Source organism: Grampus griseus (genome assembly GCF_964374135.1).
Source record: "Grampus griseus genome assembly, chromosome: 5".
Classification (NCBI taxonomy): Eukaryota; Metazoa; Chordata; class Mammalia; order Artiodactyla; family Delphinidae; genus Grampus; species Grampus griseus.
This window is the reverse complement of record NC_138998.1, coordinates 83,481,782-83,501,336: the sequence shown is the minus strand read 5'-3', so window position 1 is coordinate 83,501,336 and position 19,555 is coordinate 83,481,782. Positions and strand designations below refer to the sequence as shown.

Below are 19,555 nucleotides of genomic sequence, written 5' to 3'. Positions count from 1 at the left end.
ATTTTATAAAAAATTAAAAAATTATTTCAAAATGTGTATTACATATATGTATTTCATATACTTATATAATTGTAAACTCAATAAAGGAACCAGTGTCAGCATTATAGTTGTATGAATAAATGAGTTTTGTGACAAACATTAAAATTTTACTTGAAAGAGTAAAAAAGTATTAGGCCACATCTTAGCAACTATATAGGACCTATGGTATGCTTTTCTATGTAAAATTTATCCTCGACCTCATTCAATTCCTTATTTTACTTCTACTCTGATTTCTTTTTTATAGCTATAGATAAATATATTTTCCTATTTATTAATGTATTGAATATTCTTTCAAGCCAACTTAAATCCTTTTAGCTATGAGGTGAGGATACTATCAAACAATTAATCAACAAATAATTGTACATCAACTTTATGGAACCAATTCTAAACATAAGTTAACACTTCATTTTGGGGTATTATCAAGCCCCATACTTTATGAATTTATATACTTTGAGCATCTGATTCCAGTGGACTAAAACACTGAAAGTTCAAACACCTTTACTCTCTTACAGTACAGCTTGTGAAACGTAAGTTTTAAGGCTGTGAACAAAGGCATTGGATAGCTATAATCCTAGACGACATTCTGAAAGACACCTATGCCCTCATTCCAAAGCTGAAATGAAATGGCTTCTTCTTGAAGAGGGAGGACCTGCTGGGACTAAGGAGAAAAATCAATGAAATCTGAGGCTGATGCCTTTAAATCCTCTTATATTGTAAACCTTTTGAGACACCTTTTAGGAGTTTGATTTTTTTTTTTTCCTAAAGCTCTTTCCTTACAAATTTAGCTGCTGCCCTATTGTAACCTTTTCCTTTGTTCACTAAATCTAGGGAACAAAAACACAGAGATACTGCATCTGTGGGTGGGATAAAAAAATGAACAAAATGATCTACTTAAATTCACAAAGGATGCAGTTTGAACTTGCTTTGGATAGGCCTTAAAGAAGGGCCCATATATTCAAATGCACAGTTAATAAATTAGGTCCTTTATTTTTCTTGAGAAGAAACTATACACTTAAACAGTGTTTATATAAAAACAAGCATCTTTTTGGGCTTCCCTGGTGGCACAGTGGTTAAGAATCCCCCTGCCAATGCAGGGGACACGGGTTCAAGCCCTGGTCCGGGAAGATCCCACGTGCTGCAGAGCAACTAAGCCTGTGAGCCACCACTACTGAGCCTGTGCTCTAGAGCCCGTGAGCCACAACTACGGAAGCCCGTGTGCCTGGAGCCCGTGCTCCGCAACAAGAGAAGCCACTGCAATGAGAAGCCTGCACACTGCAAAGAAGAGTAGCCCCCGCTCGCCACAACTAAGGAAAGCCCACACGCAGCAACAAAACCCTATGCAGCCAAAAAAAAAAAAAAAAAAAAAAAAACCAACCTAACAAAAAAAACAAGCATCTTTTTACTTACTAACCTGTTCACCTTTTTGATCTCTGCATCATCATATACTTATTTTTTAAAGGAAAAACAAAATTTTAACTTCAGTGAGTTCAAAGATCCAGCATAACTCCCAGGAATGGCATTCTTTTGGAAAATATCATCAACTGGTGATGAAGTATAGTTAGGTAAGAAATTAGGGCTTCCCTGGTGGCGCAGTGGTTGAGAGTCCGCCTGCCGATGCAGGGTACATGGGTTCTTGCCCCGGTCCGGGAAGATCCCACATGCCGCGGAGCGGCTGGGCCCGTGAGCCATGGCCGCTGAGCCTGCGCGTCTGGAGCCTGTGCTCCGCAACGGGAGAGGCCACAACAGTGAGAGGCCCGCGTACCGCAAAAAAAAAAAAAAAAATTAATTTTTTGAAGTTGGGAAAACTTTTGTCTGAACTTCAATAAGTGAGAAGATAGAACCCTATAGTATCATTTAAAAAAAGCTTTTTGACTAATCACGGAGCTTCCCAATTCACAGAACCTCCTCTGTAGCTTACTGTTCTGAAACTGCTTTTGAAGCATATCTTCAGATTCATGCTCAAATGATCTCTTTGCTTGTGTCTCCCTGGAAAAAAATAAGTTGCTTCCATTGTGACAGCTGGTTTTTAAGCATAGCTGTTTGTTGGTAGGAGGGGGCTAAACTCTTTCTCTATAGCAAGTGTGGACTTGAGCCATGATAGACTGTAGATACCTACTGAGGAATGAAGGCCTTCTATCTCAAAGTAACAAGGAAAAGCCAAGGAAAAAGGTAAATTTGTTTTGCTGGGTGACTGGTTAAGATAGAAGCACAGAGGTGATTTGATGTGGGCCAGTTTAAGAAAGTAGCAGAAACTACATCTCAACAGCCCACCTAGGGTGATCCATTATAGAAGCAGGCACAGGATTTCCTTAAGAAAAAATAAGATGTAAGTTCCTTTTTGGCTCATGCTGAGACGAAGAAGAGTCTAAATAATTGTTGTCAGAACTTAAAACCTTGGGAAGCCCTGGTAAGTAAATGAAGTGGAAGGCATACTTTGTAATTATTCTCATTAGGAGTAAGGTATTGTATTTTTATTTTATTTTTAGTATATTCTTGATGTATTCTCTTATATAGTATTTTATTATAATATTTACATATTACAGGAAAGAAGATATTAAGCTGTAAGAGTCTTCTATTGCTATAGGTAACATTCTAATTATCTTGACTTACTTCACCGATTTGATCTTATTTTCTCAATTTTCCCCAAATAAAATCTCTGCCTTAATCTAAGAAGTTGGACATTTTGCCATCTCTTGATGTATTGCATTCATTCTTAGTTCTCTTCTCCTGTTGAATTTGTCCTGAGTTCTGAGATTCTTGTGCTTTCTCTACTTTACCAAATCTTACGTACCATTTGAGAACCCTATTCAAAGTTCTTCCTTCTCTGTGGAGCCTTCTTTGATTACTGAACTCCATCCTGAGTTTTCTCTTTAACTAGTTCCCACTGATGGGTGAGGGAGTAAACTGAAACATTAATTTCTGGTTTTCCCCCATGGAATTAGAAGACTTTCATAATAATAAGGCGATTGAGAAAGACCAAACCTTCCATACCGTTCTGGGCTCCCTTACTCCAGGGACCTGTGACTTTAGAACCCAAATCAGAAGTTAAGCCCTAAAAACAAAGGCCCAAGACAGAAGGCTTTGTTTTTTTGAATCTAGGTCCTCTATGGGGAATTAAGCTGGGCCCTTTCTGGGTGAGGTGGGGGACACGGGTGCTTTGGAGTTAGACTGAGGTGGCCTGACAGAGGAGAAAAAGAATCAACTTCTCCTCAAATGAGAAAGGTGCCAAGGTTTGAGGTCTCTGCCTGTACACGACTCCAGCTGGGGTGATTGCTTGGCACACTTTTGGAGACTGGACATAGAAAGACACCCAGTTGAGAGGAACAGTGATGCTCTTGGGCTGGGCCTTTGCTCAACAGAGAGGACCATTGTGAAGTGTGTGTCTAAACCCAACTAACACAGTAGTACCGGGCAGTCAGATGTACCAGCCAAAATGGCATCTTTGTCAGGTAGACAAGTAATGTTGATGATGAAGACCATTAAAGACTAAGGATCTGACTGATCCCTAGATTTTATGAGTCTTGTATAAGTCTAGGGAGGGGAAGGGAGCCCTAAAACTTGACAAAATTTCTTGCTAACTTAGTGATAGAGGCCTTGGGTTTAATTTTCTATAGAGAAATAAGGAAATGTTTCTTGTACCTGAATGTTGTAGGATAGGTCTGAACTTTCTAACAGTCCTTAACAGTATATTATTGATTATTGTGCCTTTCCATTTTTCTGCATTTGTGCCCACCTTATCTCTATAAGAAGACTCCCAGCTTCCCGAAGGCTAGCACCTTGCCTTGTTATAAGTACAACTACCATCACAAATGATCAGATCCCTCACACTGCCCAGCACACTTCTTCCCACTGAGGGGGTCTTGTCTGAGGGCTTACTTGCTCAGCTCTCCACCACACATCACAAACATGCTAACAACAAGTAGGCACCCTGTGGGCCCTGAGGGTGCACCTTTCCTCTGAGCTATGTCTGCATGATGTAATCCCAGGGATCTTTGTGCCCCTGCAGTTCTGGGTAATGCTCTTCACCCTGTCCTTTATCACCGTACCCCCTCTCATCAGGGAAGTTCAGTGTTCAGTATGAATTCAAGGTCTAAGGCAATTGGTTTTTTATGTGTTCACTGCATTTCCCACAATCTGTGCTCCTTCATTTGTGATTTCTGACACATGCCATACTGTTCCATCTCTTTGGTTCCATTTCCCCCAAGAGACAGCTCATTGGGTCCTCCTGTCATCAGAAAATTCAGTGGAATTTTGCCACTCAAAGTGAGAAGAGACAGCCAATCTGTGATGTGATATAAAAGTGATCAGGCCAAACTCCAGGCACTCTTGCCTAACTTAGTGAAGGTAAACTGCTCGGTAACAGATGTTACAGAGATTATCTATCAATCAGCTTTGATAATCGGTATTTATATTTGCATAAACAGTTTCAGGGATTGTTTAGAATATTTTCACTTGGTGGCCACTGGGTGTCCTCATTTACAAAGTAAATATGCAATATTTAGTGTGGGTCACCAGAGATGATAAAAAGACACTAGTTTTCTCTTTGGCCTTTCACATACTGGATATAAATTTATTGCTGAACTCACAACCAGGTCACATATTAGTACTATTTAAAAAGGTTCAGGACAACTGTTAAAGTTTATAATCAAAAGTAACTTCTGCAGATTCCAGACATGAATTTACAAGGCTGCTTCCTCAGTCAGGGGGACTGTGATCCCGCTATTAGAATGAAGGCGTACTCATTTGAAAATTGGCACGGGACTCTGGCTATCTGCCGAGAGAGTCAGGAGAGAGGGGCAGAGATGGTCTTAATTTATTCTTGAAAGAAAAGAGAACACCAAATATCTCCATGGGATATTTGTTAAATTCTGTTTTTATCTCAACTTTTCTGAAAACCAATTAAAAATAATAATGAGAAATAAAATATGTCCTTTGCTTGGGAAACCTGAAATAATGTGAAAAATATTACAATAAGCTGTGTCATATAATGGTTATCAATCATTTCCTATTTAAAGACAAAGAATTAAGTTATTCCTTTGTGGACCAATTATCCCACGTGTAAAAGAAAGAAGCTTGTGTTTCACAAGGATGCTATAGGACAAATAAAATAGAATCTGAAAGCCTAGAGGGTTCCTAAGAAGAGAAACAGTATACAAGATAGATTTAAGGCATTACTAATCTTCTAATTATGGGTGAGTCACAGTTGTGTGACTTGTTCCTGATGGCAGACAGGAGTCAAGGCCAGAGCTCACGCAGCAACAAATATTTACTGTTTCGACCACACCAAGGCACTGCGTGTGACATACTTCTGAGCAATCATTTTGTGTTCCCTAAAGTGATTTTTGCATGCTTGGGATTGTCCATGTTTTTAAATTTATATTACATATATCTCTGATGAGATTATTTCCTTGCATGGCCAAAAGGATTTTTTTCCCCACCTTGCAAATTCTCAAACTTGAGATAGAGAACTACTACTGAATATATAACAATACTTGCCTTCAACTAGTTAACCTTTTTCAAAAGCAAAGTTAACTGTAATTTTTTTTCACTAGTGTATATCCCCAGATTAATAATTATTTGCTGGCATGTCATTTCAGTATATAAATTAGCAATATGATTCTGTGCCATAACCAACAATTTATACAGATAATATCAGGGAAACTAGGAAGATCCGACAGCTAGTCACTGCCTTGCAGAGATGCTCTCTGGTCTTACTTGGCTTTGCTTAACAGCCTTTACTGCTTTTAAAGGACCACCCACCCAGGCCTCTAGTACAGCCATCTGTAACTCTTAATCAACTGTTTAAATCTGCAACAGTGCACAACAGCCAGGTCACTTTCACCCTGAGAGTCTACTAAAGGTTCGCCAGGTATTCAGAGCGTATGGAGAAATGTCTCATTTCTTCTAAGATCCTTAAATTCCTGGGATCTATAGCATTTTCTAGCCCTTTAATTAGTAGATTCATCTCTGAACTACTGTAACCCTAAGACACATATCTGCAGAGCCCTCCTGATTGTGTTTTAAGCTACGCCTTTCTCCTTTCAGTCTCCTCAGTTTGCTCCTTTAATTTCACTTTGAGTACTTCTCGAGGCTCGGTGACTGAGCTCCACACAGCGCAGGTCTTATCTGATGTGCCGGCGCCTGGTGTGGTCTAAGACACACTGGCGTTTTGTTCTTGAAGTATGGGACTGATGTTCTGAAACCCAGACTCCAACGCAAAGGAGATCATTAGCCCGTTTTGAGTGTCTCTCTTCTTCCCGCCTGGTCTCCTCCTACCCTCCCGGATACTTCCTTAGTCCTGTGCACTGGCAGCAGATGGCAACCATATTCCAAGGCTGAGTATGTACAAAACCGTGCTATGGAGAACAGAGTGGCTTCAAAGTTAGCTTTCTATTCAAGTGGGATGGCGGGGACTTCTGGAGGCGTGAACTCATCTCTCATTCATTTAATCCTCCATGTGTTCATCCAGGAATTTGTTTTTTGACACATCTTTCTACTGTCCAGCTAGTGGAGGGAGGGTGGGTGGGAAGTCCTCTCTGGAAGGCCCTTCCAGCATGAGGGCCCCAGGATTCTACGCCAACTTCTTGTTTCCCTGGGCCAGCTCTGCCTGCTGCAGATCACATCATGTCCTTCCCGTGAGAGGGGCTTGGGAGCACTGCGTGTGGAGTGGATTTCTCAAGCACTGTCTCCTTGCTAGACTGACAGTCACACGCTGTCCTTCCTAGGCAAAGCTTTTTCACCTGGGAAAAGGGTGCAGCAAGGAGGAGGCTGTGGGGTTGCAGAAACCTCTGCAGGATGGCACAGTAATGGGAAGTGGGAGTGGGAAAACCTTTCCTTTTTGTTGTTTCAAGGTTTGCTGGAACTTTCCCCTAATCATCTGTTTGAGCATCTTGAAAATAAGTGTCTATTTGCATGATATCTATCAAAAACAGGCACCAGATTATTCTACAAAGTCGACCTTAACCCTGCCATATTGCTACTAGAATCAAAACATGTAGCAGCCTACATCCAACAGAAAGGGATTCTCTTTTCCCAGCATAAAAACCAGAGGGTATCTGTGATACACTTTGTTTTGTAGGTCTGCTGAATGAAAACAATTAGGTAAAAAATCAGTAACTGTATTTTTACAAACTGGAGCGATGCTCACAGACACACTATGCTCTCACTTTTGCTCAGTTCTCCCTCACTCACTCTCACTCATTTATTCATTCAATAAGTATTTGCTGAGCACCTACTATGGCCAAACACTTCTCTGCTAGGTGTTAAGAGTTCAGCAGTGAACAAGATAGAGTTTATACCCTCACAAATTCTTCCACCTGGCCAAAATAAGCACTTAATAATTTAACTGCTAGAATATTCCTCGAGGAACAGGAATAATTAATTTGTCTTACCTAGTATTTCTTCTGACTCTTTCTCAAACATGTTTCTTGAAGGTCCAGACTCCTTTAACCAAGAAGTTCTGTCTTAAAACTCTCTCTATTGTTATATTCATTCCTTTCTTGGCTACAATGTTGGGAGTTCAGATTGCAACGGCTACATTTTTTTTTTTTTTTGGTGGGATAGCAACCCTGAGGATCCTTACTTTTCAAGCTACACGTATATTTTCTCTGTAAATATTGTTATCATCTAATTTGTGTCTTTGGATTCTGCTGATTAGCCATCAACATGTGATTTAAGGAATACAGCATATGAGATGTAGAAATCATAACTCAGTAAGTTATTATTTTAAAGCTCTGACTTGGGATTTCTACGGACTTGCACACAATCTAGTTAAGCACTTGATCTGCGACTATTACTAAAAGCCTTATAGCTCAAGTTCCATACCCGTGTGTCTCTGGAATTCTATACTCAGCAGCAAAAGTGCTCCAGAGTTGACAGAAGCAAATGTCTGAAATTATCTACAAGCATTACCCCAAACTATGTAGGCATCACAGGACAGGAAAGGCTCACTAGGTACAATCAGCCAACAGGTCTTACTGAATTTCTTAAGATTATGTTTTTTCGCCAACTACTGCGAACTGCTTCAGAATGGAAGAAGGTAAGTGAGCTGAGTGATTAAAAGAATCCTCCTCGGCAGTGAAACACACTTACTCTTGCAACTTTACTTCTATTTTGATTTATCTCAAAACACTCTGAAGCCACCAGGCAGACTGTCTTTCAAAACAGGTAAAAGATGCATTACTCTAGTTGTAAGTGCGTCATTTTGGAAGGGGCTGTCCGATGTGGCAGCACAGCAGTTTGCCCATTCTCAGGACCTGATGTTTTGGCCTCTTCAGGTATCAGGGCTGGAAGATGGACAGTGAGAGGATGCCTAAGGGTGCACAATAGAGGCACGCACAGGTTCCACAATGCATTCTGAGGTCAGACAGTAGACAAATCCACTCTCCGTAATCCGAAAATCTCTCATTGATTAGAATGTACTTGAGACAAATAGGAACTTAATAGGTTAACACTATACTATAATGTAAATAATACCCTAACCTTCCCTATACCAAGAAGAAAACATTGCGAAAGTTTTTTTTTTTTTTTTTTAACTTCTCGGAACCACAGTTTCCTTATCTGTAAAATGGGGTGTTTTGTAAGAATGATATAATGTATTTGACAAAAAGTAGATACTTAGTAGTATTAGTTCTCTTCCAATGTTAGAAAACACAAGAAAAATGGGGAAATAAAAGAAGGCAAAAAGATGATGGAGAAGCTTCCCTGTCTGCCCAGGTCTGAATCCAAGAACAGACAAGGAGAAGGGCATTGGCCATTTCCTGAAGTGAAGAACAGACCCTCCTACAGACCTACGGCTTCTGTCTCAGTCATTCTCAGGGGGAGGGATGGAGCACCTGCTACAACCTTCATTTATGTTGCATCAATTTTAGTTCATATTTACTTAATAATTTAAAACCCTTAAACTATAGCTAATGTTCAGATTCGCTGAGTGCTGTCTGTCTGGTCTGTTTTAGGGGCTTTCCATATAGCATTCCTTCTAACCCTTATAATAATGCTATGAGATAGATACTATTTGCATTCTCATCATGCACTCGAGGACATGGAAACAAAGGGAGGTTAAGCAGAGGCACGTAAACTGCATGCACAGGCTGAAGTTCACATGAAAAAGGGCAAACAACCAGACCAAGGGGTAAGAAAACATTTTCAGAGCAACACATGGTCCGAATCTTAGTCCATTATCAACATGTTCAGGAAATAGCTTTCGAGGTCTGTTAGCATACCTGTCCCTGCCCTGCGGGCACACTGAGAACCCGAAAGAGCTTCAGGAGTCAGTCCACATCGGACTTTCCCTCCTTTGCTTCTTGGTTTACTCTTGGGGGCCAGGTTTGAGGATGTAGATTCTGACTGGGATTTGTCCTGGGGAAGTGGCTCTTTCCTTCTTTTCGTTCTCTGACCCCAATCTAAGCAAAGTTATACACTCGTGTCCAGGAAGAGCCCTCACGTTGGCATGCGTCCGCGTGTGCCTATCTTCTTAGGAAGTTCATAGACTCTGAGAGGGAGGCCCAGTCACGGTGCCAGTGGAGTTTAAGGCCTCCAGCTCAGGAATTCCTCCCCTGGAGGGAGGGGTTACACTCTGCTTAAAGTCTCTGCCTGTGCCACTATGCAAGGACACCATGTCTGCTGGGTAGTGCCACTCAGCATGTCAGCCAAGGATTATGAGGCTGCTTCAGGAGCCTAGGATCCAATCACCCCTCTGGGACCTAATGTCAGGAATAAAATGGAATAGGCTACATTTGGGGGGGGTGTTCTTAAAATTGGAAAAAAATATTCAGGCCTGCCTGGAGAGACCTACAATATTTCCCTGAAAAAAAAAGATATATTTCCTTTTCCATGGGGTTAACTTCTCATGGTTGAAGTTCAGAATCTGCATGTGCATTTTCCATGAGACATGGGATTACACTCTGTAGCTCAAAGTTATAGACACCTTTCCTTCATTATCTCCTTTATATCCAAGTACCGGTTGAGATATAAGGCAAAGAGACAATAAGTGATTATACAGGAAAGGAAATCATTACAGCAGAAAACTGAATAAGAAAGTTAATTTAGTTACCACTTCTTGAAATTCTTCACGTGGTGTTCACCAAGCTTTCTTAAAAATTATGCATGCCCTCATCTAATACTGCGTGAGATCTTGGCATAAAATGGATAACACGAACCTAGCTAAAACCACTGAGCATAAATGAGTCGGAGGAAATTCTTTTTTGGAGTTGGAGAGGAAAGGAAAACCTCCTCAAGGTCCATTTTGACGTCAACTATGAATTCATTGTTCCCTGAGAAATTATAAAAACTCGTATTCAAAATTCCTCCATGTGGTTGTTTGTATAATTTCTAGTAGTGAGAAAATAATTTTCTTATTTAGTTTTACAGTAATTTAATAGCAGAGCGAAATAAGATTTCATTTAGTTGGTTCCAGAGCACCACCCTGAAGTAGGAGTAATTGCAGATACTGTGTGTCCAGGGGACTGTGGCCTTAGGGATGTGTTTAACCATCAAAGAGAACAATACAGACTAAATAAACAAATTAAAAATGCCCCATAAATAATGAACTTGATGTCTTGTGACAATGCAGGAGTACATGAGAACAACATATAGGCTTGTTATTAGCAGCTACTTGAATTGGATCTATCATGAAAGAAAGTCACAGAATGTGGCATTTAAAAAAAAATGGATTATGCTTTGAAATAACTTGTTTTAAAATTTTTTAGAAAAGTTAAAGGCTCAAAGTCTATAATATCTGTCCTCTACTTAATGCTCAGAGATTACCGAGGCTTAGTGAACATTTGTGAAGTCATCCGAAGAGGATGTAACAATTTTTGCAAGACACTGGTTCTTATTAGCTACAGGGAAGAGAAACCAATGTCGGGAAGAAGTAGAGAAAGAACTAATGTAATAAAATTACTGATTCTTTGGGCTTGGGTAGTGATTTCAAATTTCCTTTACATATATTTATCATCCTAATTGCCCTGTAAAATGAGAGATCTAATTCTCTCACCTTGCCTGTTTAATTGCAGAGTCTCCCTTAAAACTGGTTTTTATTCTTCAGTCTATAAATGGGCTTAGGGCTGCTGTATCGTAAAGATATTCACCACCCTGCTTTTGCATTACCTGTTCATTATTTCTTTTTAAAGTATTAAACTTAAAAAAAACTGGTTCATTACTGTTGGTGCTCCATTCATTCTGTGTGCTCCTGAACCCTTTTCTAAGGTGTCTGCGTGATGCATCGGACTCTTCTCTCGACAGCCTCTGGGAGGCTGCAGTACCCGCACTGCCTACCTTCTACCTTTCCTCTCCCTGCTGGTCTCTCTGCACTGTCCTGCTTTTCCTCCTATATATTAGACCATCTTTTCTTTCCCTCCTTTGCGGGTTCTTCATTTTCTTTCTCTTTCTTGTCACTCAATATAAATATTTCCCAAGGTTCTATTTTCTTTTTTTTCTCTCAACAAAAATCTTCTTTGAATTTACTCCTACTTTCATGGCTTAAAGTATGCCCCTCTTGGCCAAAGCATTTGCTAGCCCTAATTTCAAGTCATCCTGCTTTACTCCAGTACCCTATTTATAACTCAATGTTAGTTGTCTGCACAGGGTCTACCTCTGGTATCTCATACTCCGCATTATACAAAACTGAATTGTATTCTGTTCCTCTCATTATTTCCTTTTCACCTTCTCTCTTTGATATCTTGGAATTATCTTTGATGATTTCCTCTCTCTTACCTAACACTCTGTCAGCTCCTGGAGCTGCCCACCCTCATCCACAACGTCTATTGAACCTGGATCTTCCCCATCCCCCTGTCAACAGCCTCCTCAGGTTACCAATAATCTGAATAACTGACCAGGCTTCCTGGGCTCTGTCCTCTCCCTCGTCATCCCCTTCCACATCCAAGCATGTTCCACATCCCTGTTGCTAGATTAGATCTTCCCAAAGCAAGGTCCAGATCATGGCAACCCCTACTTAAAACTTTTCCACAGTTTTGCTCCAGAATACAAACACCTTATACCTTACCCTAATGCCTCCAATGAAATTCTGTTCATTCTTCAAGAGACCTCAAATGGAACCTTTCCTGATAAACTGAACTGGATGTTAATGTTAACTGGATTATAATGTATTTTATGAACTTTCTTCTATCTAAGATAATGGTGATTTGAGGGCATGTACTAAGTCTTAGAATTCTTGGTGGCAGGGTCTGTTTGTCTCCCACTTTCTACCCCTGCAGAACTCAGTGTAGTGCCAGACACCTAAGATATACTCTACACATGGTTGCCAAGCCAGTGAATCGAGTCAATCGATGCTCTTGTGCATCCGGGTAAACAGGGACGTAGCTTTAACCACCCTGCAGGGCAGTTGGTTGTGCATGTATCTGATATTCTCCATGCGACTCTAAGTCTCTGAGCACAGGGCTCCAGTTCATAAAACTGCATCCTGTACAATACCTAGGCTTGGTCCTCTACACGGAAAGCATTCAGTAAACTGATGATAAATAGTCCTGACTCCTTCTGGTTCAGAGAATGAACCAGACTCAATAACAGGCAGCACAGTATGGTGGGGATGGAGGGAGCAAGGTTCTGTTTTTGGCTCTTCCACTCACTATGCTGAGAACCCTTTGGTATGACCCTTGTTCTCTTTGGGCCTAAGTTTCCCCATGTATATAATAATAGGTTTAAACCAGCTAAACTTTAATCTCTTTCAATGCTGATGAAAAGTTCTAACTGCACACATTCCTTAGAGAGAACAGTAGATGTAGGAGCAGAAGAAAAGCAAAAAAAAAAAAAAGGAAAAAAAAAGCAGACGTGCTTATTCAGCATGTGGCAATAAGAGGTTTCACTACAGTACCTGGTATGAAGTGATTGGTGGAAGGATCTGACTTGAAATTTCTAGAATCTTCATGCATACTCTCGATCAAATGATCCTTCTCTGAAGGCAGTAGTACATGTGTGTGTGTGTGTGTGTGTGTTTTTTTAAAGTCAGGACGTGAGAGGCCCTGACAGATATGGAGGAACACTAATTTCATATAACGAAATTTGCCACGAGTGAAGGAAGCACATATGAGACTATCACCAGCAGCTGCAGATAAGAATTAAAGATGTGCTTCAGCAAGACATGACATGGAAAGATGAAGAATAGAGCCCTGAAGGTCAGCAATCAGCCTTAGCAATTATACGTGGACAATCGTAAGCACATTCATGCAATATCTGGCAGAGTAACACGGCATGGTGTGACTCAAAGCAATGGACCATGAGACCAGATTTCCCAAGGGACCTGGGAGGATTTCATAAGAAGACTGATGGCTAGAATCTGGAGGGACCAGGAGTCAATGACAGAGTTCCAGCACAGCCCTTACAGGTGACTCTGTGGCTCCAGGAATGAACCTCTCAATAAGAAAAGTTATTTTGAACGATTCATCAATAAATTATCACTAGCTTTTTCCTAATACTTTCCTACATCTACTGACCTCATGCAAAGAAAGGCACTTTTCCCATTAGAAAATAAGTGGTGTCTTGCTTTATTATTTATTTGGAAAGCAAATGTCTCTAAAGGGGCATGTAGCTCAGCCCAGCTGACTTTTAGTGACAGGCAATGTTACCCAAATACAAACTGTCCTGTGAGTTTATATTAAAATGAGGCAAACCGTAAGAAGGTCTGAGTCTGGTAACTGAACGCCTCTCTTTTCTGAGAACACCATGCTCTTTTTTGTGCCTCTGTGGTTTTGCTTCTGTTCCTTCTGCCTGGAAGGCTGTTTCTTCCCTCTTCAGCTTTACACACACCTATTCCTTCCTGGTCCAGGTCTAATGTCACCTCCCCTGCGAAGCCCTTTCCACTGCTTCAGGAGGTTGGGAGCTTTTTGTGCATCATCAGACATTTTCATACCACATTTGTATGTCCCCTTTTACAGGTTTAAAAGTTGGGGAAATTGTGTGGGACCACCATGAGTTCCTAAAGTGTGGGGACGGTATTTTGTTTGTATCTTCACCCCTGGTCCTAGCTGAGGTCTTGGCACAGACGCAGGGGTTCAACAGCATTTGATGCATGGCTAAATGGAGAAAGGCATGAGTGAACAAGGTTAAGAGTGACTTCCGGAAGTTACTGAGTCAAGTGGCTATGGAAGATGTCCAGTTACATTAGCATTGTAGGGAGAGGACAATTTTTATTAAAAAGAGAAACACTTTCATAAGAAGAGGTAGATTGTGACATGAAACTTCAAGACATATGATTTTTAAAAATAAATGTGTCCCCAGATATATTAAGTGGAAACTCTAGGAAATTAGAGCAAATAAAAAAAACTAACTGGCCTTCTAATGTATAAGTGTGGGATTTACACTGAAACCTCTAAATAAGAGGGTATCAAAGGTAATAAAAATAATTCTAAAGAGATTATGTATCAATTAACTCAGGAAAAGAAAGGTGACTTTTAAAGAGGGAAAGACAATCTTTAAAGAAATGAATCCACACTTAATAAGTAAGAGGTTTACTTGGTTAATGAAATAGCAGGAAAACAAGATTAAACTGTTAGCAATGAAAAGGTAAATATATAATTCTTTATAGGAAGTAGAATAAAGAGGAATGTGAGACACTCTGGGGACACTGAGAGCATTTAGTTACATCAAAGATGCTCTATTTACTGTTTAACTGATATGGAATCTATGAGAAAATTAATAGCAAGCCATAGGATAATAACTATCTGTAGTGGCTTATTTCATCCCATTTTGACTCTATTTCTTCTGCAAATTAGTGTGACCCCAAAGTGTTTTCGGGATTGTCCAACTTGTCCTAAATTCCATAAATAAACTCTTTCAGAGGATGCTGTTTTTTGTCATGTCTCTATTACAGTTCTTCACAGATGGACCATTTTTGTCCTTCCAAAGTCTAAGAATAACTCTTTCAGTTATCAAGACATACCAAAATCCAGTTCAGCTGCTCCTGTGGGATTCCAGTTAGCTTAGACACATCTGCTGAGATACATGCATTTGAATCCAAATGAAGCTTTTGTTTGATGATACATTTTGAACATTTATGGAGGTTTTTTTTGGGGCGAAAATGTTTTTCATTTTTTGGCACTCCAAACAGAGATCTTCAGTTATAAACACTGCCTTCTGAGCACCTCCAGCAGAAATCCAATCTTTTCATGCGAACAGGTGCCTCAGGAAGTTTTTGGAAGGTTTTACTCTGAATCAGCTTTCTGATTGGAAACTTTCTGAACACGCAGTCGAATTTGCCAAAGAGACCTTCAAACTTGCTTGAGCAGTTTTCACTCATACAGACATGCATTCACACGTACAGACAGCCCAAGTAAAAGCAATCAGAGCCCTGTAAAACTCAAGTCTTTTTCTTAAAGGTTAGATACTACACACAACCAAGCTAAACAAAAGGAATACACAACAGAAGAGATAATGAAGAAATGGCAAGTACAGAGGTTCAAATTCTCTATAAGCATGTTCCCCTTAAAGCTTGACCTGAGCTTTTAGACGACACATCCCTTCAGTAAAAATTCTATCTCACCCAGTTTCAAATAAACCTTCAAGTATTTGTGTTCTTAAACACTGTACCTTAGAGTATTGCTACTAATCCTTTTTACTAACAAACTTGTTCAAACAGTTATTTTTGAAACACTTCCCTCTCTAACACAAATAGGTCAACCAGATTCAAATCTAAAGGAATTAAAAACACTGCTCTGTAAATCAGGGATTCTTTGGAAAAACCTCTATTTTACGTGAGTCCCTACAACTTTTCTTTTCCAGTTTGAATATAAACTGAAAAGCTGTTACAGAGTAAGACAACTTTTTAAGCCTTAAGCCTGAAGAGTTATTACAGAGTAAAATCACTCCCCCACTGGGCATGCCCAGAATTCAGGGGGAAATCTGCTTTGAAGTTGTTCTGATGGCCCTGGACCAGATGCTCTAAGGTGGCCAGAAACCTCTGTCTACACTCACTTAGCAGATTTCTGGCTCTTTATCAGGGACTAAGGTTTATTTGCAGAAATGAATCATTTCCTTCAAAATATCCTTTACCCTATTTACATGCTTGCATATTCCTTCCATTTTCTTTTCCCCCTACAGCTTTACTAAGGGAATTAATTATCTAGAAGAACAGGAACATACAGTAAGTACATCTGAGATGCAGGATGAGACACAGTATGTCATCTATTAGGCCTGGCTAAGACCAGCAGCTGATGCTAAATGGGAAGGAACATGCACCAAATGTTTTTTAATCACAAAGTTAGTAATTAATTGCTCTTTAAAATACATTTTATGCTTCTTTCTGTCTGTGTACATGAAATGCACATTGATTACATGCCAAAAATTACAACATTATGGTTTAAATGTGACTGGCACGGAAGTCCGGAAATCAGAGTTAATGTTCCCACAGCAACTTTAATTCTGTCCGTGCGCACATGTAGAGCTCTAATCATCTTCCGTTCCAGGATAATACATATAGATGGTTTGGGAAGGGAAGCTAAAGACCCATATCCTCAACTGTAGTTACAGGAAAAAAACAAAGGATAAAAGCTGTGCTCCTTTCCACGTACGTGGATGAAAAACAATGTCCCCACGCCTGGTGTTGTGTAATCCGGGAATGAAAGAATCTGCTATAATGCTGGGACTCAAGGGGGCAGTTTCTGTTGCTGTGGGAACCTGAACTTTGCATTTCCTGACTTTGGGGTAATTAAAATGTCAGCCTTAATGTGGCATTAATGGAGTTTGCCATAAAAACTCCTCTTTGTTTTGTTCTCTAAAAAAATTGCTTAAAAGTTCACACTGAACCAAGTGTACTGATATCTTCAGGCTTGGGGACTGAGGCAAAGGGGTGGGAGGGGGAAGGCCAATGAAGGTGGACGGCAAGAGAGAACCAAGGAAGGACCTACCCAACTCCTCGACAGCGTTCAGCCCGGCAGCGTCATGCTACCTACCCAGCTAAAGTTAAACCCACCCTCACAACAGTTTGGTAATGTGTAAAGGTTAAATTAAAAATAAATAAAAACTGCTAATGCGTAAGCGCATCTTGGCAAGGACACAAAAAATGAGATGATCTGATGAGGCCAGTGCAAAACCTGAGAAGGTAAGTAACCACGGATGTCAGCTTCCAACGAAACAAAGACATTGGACTTAGGTGGTTCTACAGCCCAAAGCAGGGAGACTGCCAACGGGGGTGGGATGGGGGTGGAGAATCGCCTCTCCCTTCAGTGGGAGCCTTATTCGGGGGAAAACAAAATGGGAGCATCTTTCACATGTACATGACTGTGATGTGCTACGGCTTGGTATTTGTCAAGAAAGGTTTTCCCGCGGAGAGCTTCGTCTGCTCTCCTGACTTGGTTTAGTCCTGTTAAGTGTTTAGAGGGAGAGCCTGGCTCGGCTCATCCTCAGCCTGTGCAGTGGGAACTGTTCTGTCAAACGCCTAGGGGTTTGGTACCCTTTGCATTCCGAAACTCATCCTGATGCCTTCCGCTCCCATCCTCTGCGTTTGTTTACCATGAGATTGTTAGAAATGGTGACGAGGTGACAAGCTAAGGGGTGATGGGGGAATATTGCTAAAAGGTGATGGTAGTGGGTGCACTGAAAAGCAGCACACATTTCAGTAGCGGTATTAACCTCATCATTTCACCGAGGAAAGCGTTTCTCAGCCATATTCCCTCTTCCTTTGACTTTTACTGGGATCTTCTGCTGAATTTGAAGTGGCTCGTAGGTTAAATAGCCAACTGAGAATTGAAGGGGTTGGACTTGTTCTCTTTGCTCCAAAACACGGCCTGTGTGCTTCAGATGCAACAATGCCATGGCTTGCCCACCCCGATCAGTTCGTATGCAGAGCTGACTTTTCTTCCGTGGGGATGCTTACCCATTGTGTTCTATAACCTCGTCACCAATATGAGTAGTTGAACATTTTCAAGATGCCTGTTTCGAGCCAGGAATGCCATCTCCAGGCTCAGAACTGAGAATGCAGGCTGCTCACAGTGAGGGCAAATCCACAGACATCCCCCTCTCCCCCTCCCCGTGTCTGAACGAGGTAACTACTAAGCACGGCATTCATCTATCTGGGTGTCAATTTTCTCAGTTTTCTCATCTGTAAATTGGGAAGAATTATAATGACTGATGGGGAATGGACAATAAGGCATGACTAAGAATGATTTTGCTCAACACATGACAAATAAAAAGGTGCTGTAAAAATTCAGGCACTTGTGAAAGCTTGGAACACCACATACTGGTGGAATGTTTCCGAAGTTAAAGATACTAGCAAGTCAAGGGCACTATTTTTAAATGCTCCAAATCTGTTAGTTCTAAATAGACACTGAATATTTTACCTTAAAGAAATTAGGCTTTTAAATTAATCTACGGTAAGAGTGACATTTGAAAGTAAAAAAAAAAAAAAAAAAAAAATCCTCTTGAATGCAAGAAGAGCATCCAAAATCTTAACAGCTTAAAATAAACCTCTTTCCTGTCTTCTCTCAAGCAAACTCCAAATGGACAGATTTCTGTGAATCTTTCCTCAAAACAATTTTCTTCTAAGTGTAGGCTCAAATCAGGACAAACTACAATCCAAAGATATTTGGGGAAAAGTATAATCAATTTAAACAACAGGTTGGCGCAGAGAAGACTTATACATCTTAATGGCAAAATCGGAAGGACTTTCTGAACAGCTGGAGATTAGGCTTCTCCTCCCTATTTGTTCTCCTTCCAACTGTATTCAGACCTTACTGAGCTTGGATCCACTGGCTTCCTCAGGGTCACCAAGGGGCTGTGCCTTGTACATATTCCAAGCTAACGCCAAGGCCTAGTCAGATGATGCTTATGGTAAAGTATAGTACACAGAGCCCAGTGCTCTTTCTATTCAGCAAAACATTCATTTTATTGTAATGGGATTTCTGGGCTAAGGCCATTCTATGTAATCTTCCCCATAAGCTGTGGCAGAAAGACAGGCATTGGAGGTCTGCATGCAGGAGCTCCAGGTCCTTCTCCACAGGAGCAGGCTACCTTCCTGGTAGGTAGGGACAGTACGCACATGTCTATGGGCACCGTGCCACGCTATTTTCCAGTTCTTCCTATAATTACTGTTAGGCTGGAGACTGCCAGGCAAGAAGGCCAAGGATGTTACCATTTTGATGGTCCACTGAACACAGTCCCTGCTTCTGACCCCCAAGTTTCTGTATAGAAGCAGCAGCTTTGTACAACTTACATGGGCTGCAGAGACTTGGAGCCTGTTATTTCTCATTTCGTTTTCTAGTGACAGCCGGAGTGTGGTCTCAGCTCAGTCACGAGTAGAAAAAGGCTCCTTCACCCAAACCCCAACCCCTTGGTCATGTCCCTTTATCCAGGGACTATTATGATGAAGAAAGTAGGGAATGGAATGTCCCAGGCTCATTCACCTCTCACCCTTTTTGCGGAGTTACGTTTGCTTTGTCAGAAAAATAACGACAGGAGATTTAGAATCTCATTTCCTAATTAATAATTTTTGCTTTGTGGACAGGATAAATGGAGTCCTTTTTTGAAAATAAAACTTTCTTGGTCTTATCTTAATCCAAAGATGAATACG

The 19,555-nt window shown here is 40.7% G+C and overlaps 1 protein-coding gene across 1 annotated transcript in view; it reads right to left on the bottom strand.

The window, feature by feature from the left end:
* ZBTB20 (zinc finger and BTB domain containing 20) overlaps window positions 1-19,555 on the bottom strand; it is a 797,618-nt gene that overhangs the window by 20,285 nt on the left and 757,778 nt on the right. The window lies entirely within an intron of this gene.